The 14274-nt window shown below is 36.3% G+C and overlaps 1 protein-coding gene across 4 annotated transcripts in view; it reads left to right on the forward strand.

Annotated features, from left to right (window-relative positions):
- The first annotated feature begins 1191 nt into the window (after window positions 1-1191).
- msi (RNA-binding protein musashi) overlaps window positions 1192-14274 on the forward strand; it is a 531937-nt gene continuing 518854 nt past the window's right edge. For 2 of the 4 annotated variants that reach the window (XM_083143243.1, XM_083143252.1), the window contains exon 1: window positions 1192-1316. The gene's annotated coding sequence lies outside the window, so the exon portion shown is untranslated. The remainder of the gene's footprint in view (window positions 1317-14274) is intronic. The other 2 variants (XM_083143224.1, XM_083143234.1) reach the window with 1 other exon arrangement.

The raw sequence follows: 14274 nt of genomic DNA on the forward strand, positions 1-14274 counted from the left end.
AGAAATCATTCTCAACTTTGAGGCACTTGAAGACCTATCTTCGAAATACCATTTGCGAAGAAAGATTAAATGGGTTAGCTGCTCTGAACATTCACCGTGATATAAAAGTTACTTGTGACGACATACTGTCAGAACTCGCACAGAAACCTCGATGCCTAAATTTCAGAATTTAAATTGTTGAACTGTGGTACCTTATTTATTACTGTCTTTAAGACATCAAGTAGTCTTAATCTCTTTAATGTTGTTACAATGTTGAGTGCACATACTTTTTGTTTAAAAATTATATTTGAGCAATTAAATATAAAATATTAATAATTTGGAAATATTCAAGCAGGTGCTTTTATATGATGCAATAAAAACATGAAGCATCCATAGCAAATACATTGATTGCGTTCATTGGGGGTAAAATCCAAGTATATTAATTATCTAATTTATTGCAAGAAATTTGACCTGTGAACTGGAAAATGTGTTAGATTCATAACCCCCCCCTTACGAAAATCCTGGGCACGCGCCTGATAATAATTCTTGAAGCTTTCCTGGCGGCGAATATTGAAAAGGTTTACTCTGGCAATCAGCCAGGTGATTTCCGGAAAGGCTTCCGAACTTTCGAGAGCTAACGTCATTCATCTTCAGGGAATGAAGTGAGAAGATGAAGATGAGTGACGTTAGCTCTCGAAAGCTCGGAAGCCTTTCCGGAAATCACCTGGCTGATTGCCCGAGAAAACCTTTTCAATGATTTTATAATATCCAACATTCAGTGGATTCTCAGTTCCCGTTTTGAACATCTGTAAAGGAAAGTTACAATATATTCTTTAAGTGTACGAATTGCACGAAGAAAATATACTCTCAATGAAACAATGGAATGTTAAACGTTCAGAACGATTGCATCTATTTTAATGTAAATACTCTTGTACAAGGAAACGTACTGGAAACTATATCTTGAACTGCGCCGGCATTCTTGCTCGTGTATATTGGTAATATCTTCTCTTTAAAGAAAAAAATATTGTATACGTTACATATTATTTCTATTAACTTTTCGCACAAGGCTTAACACTGTTTATCTTTTACCATAATTTTTATTATCTTCGATAAAAAAAATCATTGAACAGCATGCGGAATGTTAAATTATAGCATCTTGTTAGTCTTTTGTTTTCATTTGCGCCTTTGTTTTCGCATATAAGAAATGAATCAAGAGATGGCGTCCATGTAGAAGCTTCTTTGCTCGAGAGAAGAACACGTGAAATTGATTCTTTGTTGTGATTGCCGTTGTATTTAGCGTGAAATTTACTAACGTGAAAGGGATTACTAAATTCAAGGTAAGAAAGAAGTTTATATGTATTCAGTGCTCCAATTACTGTTAATAATGTTATGTTTGGTAAATGATTATATTACCGGAGAAACTATTTTATAACCTTATGGTGAAGACACGAGAACTGTCATTTTCGAAAATATTCGTATTTGCCGCAATACTAGCTGTCATTGCGTCGGGTATCATCAATTAAAAAGGAAACACTTTGATAGGTTATGCAATAGCTGAACAGTTAAAATGGATTGTGAAGTGATGTTAAATTACTGTCGCTATGACAACAGCTGTTGTTTATACTGATCATCCTGCAAATTCAAAAGCCGGGTTGTAATTTTTTTTTTTTTTTAGGGAAAACCGATAGACTGGCTTCTTGGAAATTTATGAGCACTTCTGCACCATTTATCTGTGCCTTGTGTAAATTAGTTTGTACACAGAAATTGTGAAATTGGTCCGAGATTAATTATGGTTATGTGCGAAAGCGCGGCTTAATGCGAAGAAGATTACAAGTGGAAAATAACCTTCTTTTGTAGTCTGGGTGCATATTCACACTCCTCGATATTAATTATTTTACAGAAAGCAGGTTATGTGTATTTTGTTTTCAGTGATAAGCCAACTTGATTTCGGAAGTATTGCTACTAATAAAATGGACATTTGCAGGCCTATATTGTACGTATGCTTAATACAATTCCAAATATTAATTTTTCTTTCTTGATGAAGTAATAATATTATGGAAGCTAAACTTATCGTCAACTCTAAATTACATGAAATGAGGAACAGATGCTCATTACTTATTGTTTGAATTTTAATGGAACTAACAAGATAAAGCATGGATTCCATTCCATGCTTTTGTCATGTACAAATCTGGAAAATTGATTGTTAAATTTTGCAATTGAAGTAATTTAAAGTTGGAAGCGATACAATCTTCCTATATGCCGTCAGTAGACTGTGTATGCTGCAGGTCATTGTTAATCTTTTAGTATCTGCCACACAGGTTTTAACTAACTGCAGTAGAAAAGAAAAATTCTTGCATTTTTCATGCTGAAATGTACAGGTAGTAGATCATAAATGAATGCCAAGTTCTACTGTCACGAATTCAAGCATATTCTCAGTGATGGGATTTCTCTTTCAAGAAACAATTCTTAATTTCTCTGCATTTTAAACAACTGTACTGTCTTTTAATTATATGCTGAATTATTATAAAATTAGTGGGAAAGCTGAGCTGTCTTCTTCCAAAAGGGATTCTTTTTTACTAATCAGTTTAACACAGTATAAATTGATGAATAATGATATGTACCTAGGTTCTTGTAATATTGTACAGAAAATGAATTTGGAGGAAAGGTTGGTTCTATAGACACACACATATGCAGTTCTTTTTTTGATGGTGCACATTTCTCGTTCTGTTCCTAACACTTGCTTAGTTTTATTATATTGAAATATAAACACATACACATTAGTTCATGTGTGCAGACTGGTGGACACTTTATGCTACGGTGCCAGGGATTCCAGGTTTCAATCCTGGACTGGGCGAATGTGTTCTTTGTGAGTGTCCCTTCTAGCTAGAAATGGCAGAAGAGCAACACTAAATATAAAAAATCAAGTGAAATTAGTGCATCATATTAAACTAATTGTACAGATTGCCATACCTTAGGTTTAACCAATTTAGGTTTTTACCTGTAATATCAAATGGTTGGACTTTCTGATTTTTATTGTTCATTGTCTTCTTGTATGATTTTATTTTCCCATGTATTACTCATGTTTCTCATCCTCCCTTTTTTTGTGGGGGGGGGACAGGGACATAATGATATTTCCTCCATTAATATACATTTGTGGTTCCATATTTGTGATTCTTTTCAAGTGCAGAATCCTCTTTTTAGCACACCCAATAAGTTACTCACCTTTGTATGTAAAGATGTTAGAGATGGTTTATGTGGTACAAGTTGCTGAGAAATTTGCTCTTGATCCTATTTTGCATGGCTGGGATATACAGTGTATGTGATACTAATCGCGTGCACTGGATCACAGTTTTGTTGAAGTATAATGGAAAGTTGAAGCTGTCATGTGTTTTAACAATTAACAATATTTATTTTGTGATGAGTAAGGCGTTTTATGTTTGATATTAAGGGCATGTGTACAGTTTCCTGGAAGGTACTTGTTTATTTCAGTCATGTTGAAATGCATTTGAATATTAACAAGCATTGCTGATATAGGTAATGGTTCTGATTCTTTTATGATTTTTTTTTCAAATTCTCCCAGCAGAAAGACTATTATCTTAGAATTTTAGAAAACATTGTCACATGAAATTTGAACCTTCCGTAAAGTAATGAGCACAGTTTGGATTCAAAGAAAAGAAATGTTGGAAAATCAACTTCAAAATTACTTTATGCAAGCATGCACGCTTCCCATGGACAAGGTATTCTCTGTTGACAAGTGATCTCTAAAACTTCGCAGTATGTGTTAACAGACTTAAATCGAAATCAAACCCTGTAAAAATTTCATTCATAGCATGATGAAATCGCAATAAAGCAAAAGGGAATTGGGCCCTGATATAGGTAGAGTATGTATTTATCTGCATGTGACAGATGCAAACAGCTCTTTATGTCAATTACTAATCTAGGGAGTGGGTATTAAAAGCCAACATCAACAAATGTGGCTAGACTTGTGTGTGTTTCTTATGATGAAGGAAAAGTGGCCGTAGGGTGTATGAAACCCCACACTAGTCCTCCACACGAACTTCGCCCCACCGAGTACTTTTGCCACTTTATGTTAGTAAAAACTGTTTGTATGTACACTATAAAATAGCGAAAGCACATGCCGAAAATAGATACCAGTACCAAACCTAACGATCCTAACCTAACTACATAAATTTATAGTTGCTGTTGTGGACAGTCGTTTTGGGTGCTATATTCACTTGCGTGAAGCCTTCGGGCTGTTCTGCTTCACAGTAAAATAACATGCTAAGGTAACAGACATAACTTTACTTAACAATAACATATTTCCAGGATCTAAAATCAACTGAAATCGTTTGTTTTCAGTATTCGGAGCCACATTTTGTCATATCTGGTCTGACATTGTTTTCTTCATGTCTTTGCACTTTTTGTATTTCCTTTTCATTCACGTACTAACCTAAGAACGGTGGATTCATTCTTTACATAACTTCACAAGGGAATGTCTATACATACCTTCAAATGTGTTATTTTTTTTAAAAGTACATGGTTGCAGATGTGATGTGTTAACCAGTACACAGATCACACTTAAACATGTGCATAAGACATATCTTCCATCCATTTCATTTTCCACTTGGTGCCTTATTTTCAACTTCATTCCCGCAAAATAGTTTGAGACATCTCTTGATCATAGTCGGGACAATCCATGTTGCTCGAGAATTTTTAAAAAATCTATTTTTTTCTGTGCAGTTTCTTTACCATGTTGTTAGTTGAAAACAGTCATTATTTTAATTTTAGTGGCTGTAGGTTTCGAGTGGCAGCCATATTTGTTTTCAAAGATCCGCCATTTGGTGGTGTCGTAAGGGGTTACCGAATCTGAAATATCTCAGCCCCTAATTATCCTATCGATGTGGAACAAAAACCAAGATGATCAGCAAACTGTAAGCTACAAGACTGTGTTTTAGCAATTGTTACATATGAATTATGAAAGGGTGAAATCTACGTTTGAAAAAGTAGGTCATTGACGCTGAAAGTCCTAATTTTAGCAGATAATATTTGCAAGAAGGGACATGGTGAGGAAGTTGAGCTTTACTGGATAAAGAGCTCTGATATAGATGTGCTCATTCACCAAGTTTCAACCCTTAGACATGCCCCCTTTTTTTCTAGAAATTATTGAAAAGTGAAAAAAGTGCACCTTTCACAGGTAAGATATCTCTGGTGGGGGACCTGATAAAAATATACAATCCCTCCCCATAGTAGTTTGGTATGAATATATTATGTACCAAAAATTAGAATTTTCAGATTTCATTATAAGTACCTTTAATATTAACACAAAGTTATACCTACAAATAAGCATATGCAGAAGTACAGATAAATGAGAGTTTACTGTATATACATCATAAATCAATTGACAGTGGACGAATAACTCACAAAGGGGTTTATCAAAGCATACAAGAAAAAGTTATATGAGGTAAATTAGAATAGATATACATGAAAGCAGTAAGCATAAGTAAGTTGCTCGTTCCAACATTCACAATCGTGTTCAGACATGCATCTCATGGGAATTCATCACTGGTGCCTCATTCAGATGCTTGCAGCTCAAGAGGAAGGTTGTGTTTCTGCAGTTCTGTGTATCGTTACATCCAGTTAGTGACAAAATGGAATGTGATGTAGGCAGAGGCGTGGCGTGCATGTAGCCACTATTACCGCAGGTAACACCAAAATATAAAGAATTGAAGAACCCGTCTTAAAATATTATTACGTACATAAACTGGTAATATTGTCGTAAAGTAAACATTGCAGACTGACATTTTTTCTGACACCGGCAAAAGCGAAGAGGAGGACTGATCCGGTACCCTCCTCAGGCAACATGAGGAAAGGTACCTGAGCCCACCCAAGGAAGACTTTCCGTCACAGCAAAGACTGTTTCGGCGGGAGGAGGAGGCGGGTTAATGGCCTGACTGTTGAGCCGCCGCAGTTGCCGGTGCTACTTACCGGAAACAGATCAGTGTTGCCATATTCAATTGACAGAAAAGAGCTAAGTCGCCTAATCGGGTCTATCTTACTCTGAAGGTGTCCAGTCACACTGGGGAACGATGGCGCAGTGGTAGCGTCGCTGCCTTGTAATCAAGGGATCCCGGGTTCGATACCCGGTGGAGGCACAAGTGGTTCGGATCCCACTTTAAACTGTCACGATTAACATTACTGTGCATGAGTGGACTTAAATCGCCAAATCAAAATTTAAAAAATCAAATCGCACTGGTGGAAAATCAAACTACCAAGTGATATTTTGTATTTACTCTAAATATCAGCGATTACGAAAGTCCTCTTTGTCCTTCTTCGACGTCATGGGCGAGAAGGAGAGGAGAGAGATGGGCATGATCAAGGGGTCTGCTGTCCTTCTAAAATGTCAACCTAAAATTCTATATTTCACACATATAATATTATTTCGGTTACAGGAATTTGTGATAATTGTTGAAAGGGTCGATTGAGATCGACATACGTTGTCGCAGGTATGCGATAATTTCGGATTGAAGCAATGTTTTTGAGGTGGTAGAACTGTTTTTGGGTGAAAACATTACTTACAAGCATAATTTCCCGATTGTTATCTTAGCACGCTCTGAAGTGTCAATTGTCGCAGGTTCGAATCCTCAGTAAGAAATGTTTGTTGTTATTATTTTACTTACATAATTATAAAAAAATAATAATTACATACACAAAGAAATAATAATTTTATGTAAATAATTCACCATGCATCCTCATCGTCACGATTACGTTTATCCTATAAAGCGAAAGCCTTAAAGGTAGCAAGGGACGTAAAATATACGAAATAGTAGTGGTGTCAGAAATGAGATTTCAGTGGATTTAGCGAAACATGGGAGTGGGAGTAGTTAAGAAACAGATGAAGACTACATCTACTCTACATTTGAAACGAAAAGTTCCGCGATTTGGGCAAATCTGGTTTCAAAATAACTAAGATGGCAACAGTAGTAGAACTAGACTTCTTGCAGGTTCCGAAGGAAATATTGGGGAAGCGCCGATGCTGAGAGGGGAGGGGGCAAGGAGGGTGCTTCACATGTTACAAAAGTAAACAACGGTTTGCGTGAAGGACTGTGCAGTGCGAGTTTTGTGAGTGGTGTCTTTCATCTTTATGTTGTTTTTGGGCAATGTCAATTAATTAACAAGCGGAATGGAGCTTGCTCCGAGTTCCGAGGTGACGGGTTCATCCTATCTGAACAGTGTGTGTAATTGTATGATAGAAGATATTTTGAAGCAATCTTTTGATTCGTTCTTTTGCAGAAAAAAGCTAAATTGTGGCGAAAGGGAGGCCAAAGCCTATTTTGAACGATTTAAAAACCAAGTCGTCTGTGGATATGACCGACATTTCAATGTTTCGTGGTATAACGACTGTCCGTGGTTATGTGGATGTGCGCAGTTGTCGAAACTCTTTTGTTGGCTATGTACTCTATTTTCGGGTGAAAAAAAGTGTGGAATTCAGGTGTGGATAACATGGACCATGACCATGACGCACCCAAAAATTCAAATTCAAATGAAAAACTTCACTTTATGACAGCATCATAGAACTTTTTTGATTTGATTTGATTGATTTTGCTTTGCTTGTGGCACTTTTGGCTAATTTACGAAGATGGGGATGAGTGATGATATGATGAAATTGATGAATAGACATCACAAATGCCCATGCCCAAGCAAGGATTCGAACCTGGGACCACAGCATCATATAATTATTTTCAAAGAAGAGTCGTTGGATTGATCTGCTCTATAAGTAGCCTTCGATGTTTCTGTAAGTATCAAATTACGTATTATTGTGTCAACAACCAATGTTTACGATTTCACTTCAGTCCTTATGTCAACATTTTTTTTCTCCTGATTAATAACTTTACCAAAATCTAGTACTGAATTGCAGACGTGCCAGAATAATATTATATCAACTACTTGGAAGACATTGGGGGGGGGGATGAGGTGGGGAGGCACCCAAGTCTTACGGCTCCTCCCTTAAATGTCCTACTGATAACCGGTAACACTTTTAAAAATCCCACGCCACGCCACTGGATGTAGGTAAATTAAGTGGTGAAGAATGACATAAGGATGTGTATGGGCCAGTGTCAAGAAGCATGAAGGTACTTGGTGACTTCAGTGAAGGAAAGAGGAATCTTCTGATATTGAGAAGAAGCAGTGGCATTGGAAACATATGCAACTAGCATGAAGTGAAGTTTTCTCGAAAGTATCATCATCTTTTTGGTCAATCGCGTTACGACCCTCTAAAAATCCATAAAAAAGTCATAACTAAAGGACTTCCAGAAATTACGAGTGCACACCTACTAAAGGAAAATAATTATGTTGTAGATCTTATTCCTGGAAAATCATTATGAGCTACTTGCTACACAAGACTATTTGTTGTGAAGGAAAAGTGCAATACCAAAAACAATGATGTCACCTCCAAACAGGTGACATAGTTGCGTGTATTTATTATGATGCAAACTGGTATATTGGAATTCTTGAAGAAGTCAGCATCGAACATCATGACCTCAAAGTTCATTTTTTCGAACCACATGGACCACGAGCTTCATTCCAAATTTCAAGAGACAACAAGACATGGGTGCCTTTCAAGAATATTTTAAGGTAGCTTACACCCATTGAGCTTACAATTGCAACTGGTCGTTGTCACACTATCACTCCTCAGTTGTGTGATGAAATCTCACAACTTTTTGTGGAATACTCTGTTCAAGTGGTAATAAGTAACCCAGTGTTGTTCTTGTATGCTTTGATGAACCCCTTTGTGAGTTATTCGTCCACTGTCAATTGATTTATGATGTATATACAGTAAACTCTCATTTATCTGTACTTCTGCATATGCTTATTTGTAGGTATAACTTTGTGTTAATATTAAAGGTACTTATAATGAAATCTGAAAATTCTAATTTTTGGTACATAATATATTCATACCAAACTACTATGGGGAGGGATTGTATATTTTTATCAGGTCCCCCACCAGAGATATCTTACCTGTGAAAGGTGCACTTTTTTCACTTTTCAATAATTTCTAGAAAAAAAGGGGGCATGTCTAAGGGTTGAAACTTGGTGAATGAGCACATCTATATCAGAGCTCTTTATCCAGTAAAGCTCAACTTCCTCACCATGTCCCTTCTTGCAAATATTATCTGCTAAAATTAGGACTTTTAGCGTCAATGACCTACTTTTTCAAACGTAGATTTCACCCTTTCATAATTCATATGTAACAATTGCTAAAACACAGTCTTGTAGCTTACAGTTTGCTGATCATCTTGGTTTTTGTTCCACATCGATAGGATAATTAGGGGCTGAGATATTTCAGATTCGGTAACCCCTTACGACACCACCAAATGGCGGATCTTTGAAAACAAATATGGCTGCCACTCGAAACCTACAGCCACTAAAATTAAAATAATGACCGTTTTCAACTAACAACATGGTACAGTAACTGCACAGAGAAAATTAATTTTTTAAAAAATTGTCGAGCAACGATTTTCTCATATCCTGGACACTTGACATGGATTGACCCAGTCACTATGTCTTCCTCTTGCATATTGAAAATAAAGGAGATCATTTTTTTAAAAAAGCTACTGAACAATATGCCCATTATTTACTACTGGTAGCAACAATAAACCATGGAATCAGATAATGACTTTATGCCAGCTTCTACAGGTGACATATCATAGTTTCACAGATTGTTGTGCAGTGGCAGCACTGCTGACTGCAGGCTTATTGAGGAATGCACTCTAAATCGTTCTCATGAAAAACCAAATTGTGTTCATCAGAATTCAAGTTGCAGGTGGAAAAAATGCTGTAAAGTGTCACAGAGGACTTGTGCAAGCTTGTGACAATGAGGCACTTCCATATCCAACAGTGGTTTGTCATGCTGATTCACCCAGAACTCAAAAGTTTCGAGAACCTCCCAGCAACATAAAGTGATGCTTATTGTTGCCTACTACTACGAGAGTGTTTTACTTTGTCACACAATGCTGAAGGGAGTTACCGTGAGCATTGAGTGTAACCATAACTGTCTGGAGAATAACTTTTATCCGGCAATTTGTCGGAAACAACAAACACTTCTGGCGAGACATCCAATTATGTTGCAAAGCTACATGGGTGTCAAGCTGCAGTGGGACAACTAATTGAGTGGTAGGGTTGGAAAGTGCTAGATCCCCCCCCCCCCTTACTCCTCTCTAGTGACAGTTACTTCGTCCTCCACAGTAATGATAGTATACACTTAGGAACATGTAATCACTTTTTGAAATGACCCTTACATAAAATACTGATTTCTATCTAAAGAAATCTTACCAAAATTTCTGTGCAGGCAGACACTAGTTTTGCTGAAGAGTTAAAGAACACACAGTCAAATGTCAAAATAGCCTAGGCAAGTATGGCATGTACCGTGCAAGAAGCACTACAATTGTTTGTCTGCAGCAAACCTCGTGCCCAAGATATATCTGATGAAAATTAATCATTGCCACATGTTACCAATAGGGTATCAATATATAGTGTCCCAAAATAGTGTTTATACACTCAGGACCACTAATAACAACAACCATGAACTTTTTTTTATACCACATACCTTAAAGTTATAGATGTTCATTGGCAGCAACACATCATCTACAACACTGTAAAACAGATCAACAAACGGTAGATATGATTTCCAAGGGACAGGAAGCAAAGGTAATTCCAATCGCATGTCTCATGTCTTGCAATGTTTGTGGCTTTGCGGCTTACACAGTTCCCTGCCATAATCACATGAAATTTGCTTTTCAATAAATTTCATATTTTTTCCCTGGGTCATGATTGACATATTATAAACACCAACTAAGAATTATTTATTATTATTTATTCACACCTTGTTTTAAATGGTGGAGCTAAGGCTGTACAAAGCCTTTTCTTCCACTCAACCATACACATAAAATGATACATTATTATATTAAACACAAAGTACATTAAGTAATTTCACATAGGTCCACACAGACACACATTATACTCATACACACAAGTCTTAACGCCCTGAATATAACACAAAAAATATATAATACACAAAGTACGATATATGGAATGCAAAATTTAAAATTGTATATGGGCAAATACTGGTTAAGGTTGTGACACAAAGTACACCTTCATCAAGTGGTTACAGCTATTTTGTCTTCTGAAAACATTAATACATTTTTTTCTGTGTTTAACATTCACCTAAAGGTACAACATGGAACATTCATTTGTTCACATTTAATGTTGTACTTATTACAAAAAAATTAGTTTGTTGTTGTTACGGTTCTGACGCGATTAGTGACACATTTTTTTTTCTTGATTATCACTTCACATTTTGTGCCCCTTAAAGAAAAATACCAAAATGAAAAAAATGTAAAATTTCACAACAGATATGTAGAGTTGAATTCATAAATTTTTCTCTGTAGATTCCTAGATTCCTTAGAAAAAAATGTTGTAACTTCTTTACGGTTGTGACATTGTACTGAAATAAATAAAAAATCTGCATTTATCCTACAGTTTATGTAAACCCACATGTGAGACGCTGTCAAGCAAGAGAGAAAGCAATGAATTGACATTATTTTAATTTTAATTATATCCAAAATTATATATAGCCAATTACAATATGCTATGATTACAATGCTATGGAAGCACTAACTTTTAAAACTTGTTATCTTTGAAAAACAATTTCTCAGCAACTTCTGTGGGCGTAGGCAAATATCATTTAATCTGTTCTATTGCAATATCTGTGTCAAAATCATCATTAGCAGGTAAAACATAATATGGCAACTTACCATTTTTTCCCTGAAATACTGAATGCAAATTTTGCCATCTTGCATGTGTTTACAATACCCAATGCTTTGACTAAGTCTACTAACTTGTGTTTATATTCAACAACTACATATTTTTTCAGTACACTCTTCAGTAGTCATAACTTCTTGATCAGTAGTCGTAATGTCTTAACATTGAACTTTTTCTTACTCGTCCTGCTCAAATTCCTTAACGGTGATCTCATTTTACTAAATATATTGTTGCTTTCGATGTGTACATTGTGCGTATTGTGTTGTGTACATTGTGTGTATGTTCTTTATAGTGTAAACTGTCTTTTACACGGTGTTTACAGTGTAAACAACAGCAACAAATATATCATGTCGCCACCGAAACACTTTACTTTGTGTCACAACTATAACAGTATGTGTGTCACAACCATAACGCTAAAATTAAATAGTAACAACTGGACAAAATAGCATTTTTGTTTATTTTATGTTTGCACACATGGCCACTATTACTTTTGATTATATTACACATGTTGCAAAACAATACTGAGTACAGAATCTGTTTTATTCAAATTGAAAGGTTCATTTTTGTTACGGTTGTGACGTGCTAATTAGTTTTTCTAAAATGAATGTTATTTACCATGAAAGTTGAGGCTTTGCAATTCCTTTGATAAAAAACACACCACCTATGTCCATAACTTAGAAGATCAAGTCAGCCATTTTAGATAGCATCACTTGCAGATAAACATGTTGCCAGATCTGCATCTAATACGATAATTTAACAATGTCAAACAAGCTTTCACAGATATGGCCATAGTATTGCCATTTCTTGATTTAATTAATTTTTTTTGCAATATTATTGAAGTAGAGATTCCATGCTTTAATTTGATACATGACATGTGCATATTGAATTTTTTTTTGTTTGGTATCACCACTTCTCAGGATTTGCCCATATAAGTAACTACAAGAATTCATGCACTTGCATATGACTTTTAGTCTGCTTGACAGGGGAAGATCTAATGAGTACTCTGAAGAGAGTGGCGAACACGTCTGCTAAAGGAAGCGACTGAGCTTACTGTTGTAGTGCTTTCTGGCAACTGATTCCATAGTCTTACAGCCGATACGGAGAAAGAGTTTGATAAGAAGTTTGATCTGTTTACAGGGATAGAGAGAGCTGAGGAGCTGTGTGATCTGGTGTCATGATCGTGAAATTCATGAAGAAATTGAAAGCGAGAGAGAAGATAGGAAGGTGACCTGAGGTTGAGAACTTTGTAAAGTAAAATCATAATGTGCAGCGTTAGTCTTTGTAAAGTAAAATCATAATGTGCAGCGTTAGTCTTTCTTGCATATGTAACTACCCCAATTTGAGAAAATAAGGTGCTAGGCATTTTGAACACTCTGCAGACATCTAGCTGATTCACCTGTTAAGCCGGAATATGCTACGTCACAATAATCTAAATGACATAAAACTAGGGACTGACATAGTTTGGCCTTGATAGAGGTGGGGAGGAACTTACCCATACATCTTATAGAATACAGAGATGCGAAGGCTTTTCTACACGCGGAACTTGTGTGATGTGACCATGATAAATTTCCATCTAATACAATTCCCAGATCTTTAACAGTTTGGCTAAATGGAATACAAGTTGAATCTACAAGAATGGCAGGCTGAATGTTAAGATCTACGTAACGTTTCAGTTTATCGGAAGCAATCAAAATTACTTGTGTTTTATTAGGGTTAATATACATGCCATTGTCTAGCGACCAGTTAACAATCCTCTCTATATCTTCATTAACCTTGAAAATACCATCGCTTAACATTACTGGAGGTGCTGAATAGTACAACTGGAGGTCAATGGCATACAGGTGATAACGGCAGTGTTTTAAGATATTTGGCAGGTCATTAATGTATAAAGAAATAATTAAGGGCTGAGTACACATCCTTGCGGAATGCCACAAGTGATCTCAGATAGTGCTGAGTACTTGCCATCATAAACCAACCTTTGTTTACATCCAGTTAAGTAGGATTTGACCCAGTCGGTTGCAGAGGAGGTGAAATAAAAAACGATTTTATTTTGGAAATGAGAATATCATGGTTGAGTGACTGGAAAGCCTTTGTGTAATCCAATAAAACTAAAACTGTCACCTGTCTGCAGTCCATAGCTTGTCTGACATCGTCGGTTATGGGAGTCATGGCGGTGCTAGTGCTGTGATTAGGTCTAAATCCCGACTGAAACTGAGCCAGAACTTCATTGTATGTCGGCTGATTTGGTCGTCAGCATGTATTTTAATGCTTTCGATAGCACGGGAAGAATGCTGATAGGTCGGAAATTGTCAATGGAAGTGGCGGGGTCAGTCTTGGCGATAGGAAGAACATGTGCAATTTTCCACTTATCTGGAGAAATACCAGCAGAGAAAGATTAAAAATGTCAGTGATGTATGGCAATACATGAGGTAAAATCAGCTTTATTAGTCGCAATGGGAGGTTGTTGGCTCCTTCAGA

This window comes from Lepisma saccharinum, chromosome 1 (genome assembly GCF_977018435.1).
Source record: "Lepisma saccharinum chromosome 1, izLepSacc3.1, whole genome shotgun sequence".
In the NCBI taxonomy this organism is placed as follows: Eukaryota; Metazoa; Arthropoda; class Insecta; order Zygentoma; family Lepismatidae; genus Lepisma; species Lepisma saccharinum.